This window comes from Lethenteron reissneri, chromosome 10 (genome assembly GCF_015708825.2).
Source record: "Lethenteron reissneri isolate LAM-NWPU_2019-01 chromosome 10, ASM1570882v1, whole genome shotgun sequence".
Lineage (NCBI taxonomy): Eukaryota > Metazoa > Chordata > Hyperoartia > Petromyzontiformes > Petromyzontidae > Lethenteron > Lethenteron reissneri.
Window position 1 is genome coordinate 3,897,994 of NC_083788.1, and position 1,779 is coordinate 3,899,772.

Sequence of the window (1,779 nt, forward strand, 5' to 3'; positions counted from 1 at the left end):
ATCCACACACCACACACACACACCACAAACATACCACACACACAAACACACCACACACACACCACACACACACGCACACACACACGCACACACACACGCGCACACACGCGCACGCACACACGCACACACACGCACACGCACGCACACACACGCACACACACGCACACACACGCACCACACCCACACACCACACACACACACCACAAACACACCACACACACAAACACACCACACACACACCACACACACACACCACACACACACGCACACGCACACACACACACACACACCACACACACCGCACACACACACACGGCACACACACACCACACACACACACCACACACACACACGGCACACACGCGCACACAACAACAACAACAACAACAACCGCCATTCGCCACTAAGTGGCGGTGACGTCACCACGATGCTTGTGCCAGGCCAAGTGCACCTTGAGGCCACGTGAAGTGTCGAAAGCCCGCTGGCAGGAGGTCACGGGGCAGACCCAGCAGGTGCCACGGGTCGACTGACCGAGATGACCGAGATGACTGGCTGATGCACCACCTGTGCCCCCTACTGTGCCAACTTGCTGTGCTTTAGCCACCCGGCGCTCCGCTCGTTGTTGTGAGCGTCGCTCCTCCGCCCTCCGTTGTTGTTGGAGGGCGACTGCCTCCAACTGCCCAGTAGCGTCCTTCACGAGCCTCCTCCACTGAGGCCGATCTTGACACCGCTGGTACCAGTCATCGGCAAGTCCACTCAGCTCCACGTCCTCCTGTACCACATCACTCCATCTCTTCTCCAGCCCGTGCCGCGCCCGTCTAGCCCCCTCGATCCGGCCGAACAAAAGCTGTTTAGGCATGCGGTGGCTGGGCATGCGGGCTACATGACCCAGCCAACGCAGCCTTGCCTGCCGGAGGAGCTCACTGATGGGACTTTGCCCAGATCTTTCAAGGATTTGTGAGCTCCTCACACAATCCAGCCTGGTTAAACCCAGGATGGATCGTAGGCAGGCCAGCCTAAATGTTTCCAACCGGCGAAGATGCTCCACCAGGGGGGTCCACGTCTCGCAAGCGTAGAGAAGGGAGGGAATGACCGTGGCCGAGAAGACCTGAAGCTTCGTGCGGAGCGACAGACCAGGTAGCTTCCACACAGCGTTACGCAACCGATGAAAAGATATTGCCGCTCGACTGATTCGGAGTGAGACCTCTGCTGATAGACTGGAGCCGGTCATAAGCATACTGCCCAGGTATGGGAAACTCTCCACTCTCTCCACAACTGCCCCATCACCAATTGGGAGTTGTGGGGGTGGAGTGTCCGATGGTACAAAATACCCAGGCAGGTGCTTGGTTTTGGTGGGGCTGATGGTAAGGCCCCACCTCTTAGTGGCACGCTCCAGTCTCAGCAACAGCGCCTCCAACTCCTCTTCTGAATGAGCAGCTATTACCAAATCATCGGCATACATAACGTGGTTGACCAATAGGGAGCCATCCCTTGATCGCACCCGGGCGTCGATCAGCCTCCCATTATATCTGTACCAAACGGAAATTCCCCCGGTACAGCTATTGAAGGCTTCACGAACTACGCGGTCAAAATAGATGTTAAATAATGTGGGAGCCAGAGGACATCCCTGTCGCACCCCAAGGTGTACAGGGAAAGGCTCCGACTCCCGGCCACGTAGTTTTACCCGGGCCCGCTCACCATCATGAAGGTCCTTAATGATCGTGAGCAGAGGGTCAGGGACTCCGAAAGCACGAAGAACAACCCAGAGTCCAGTCCTAC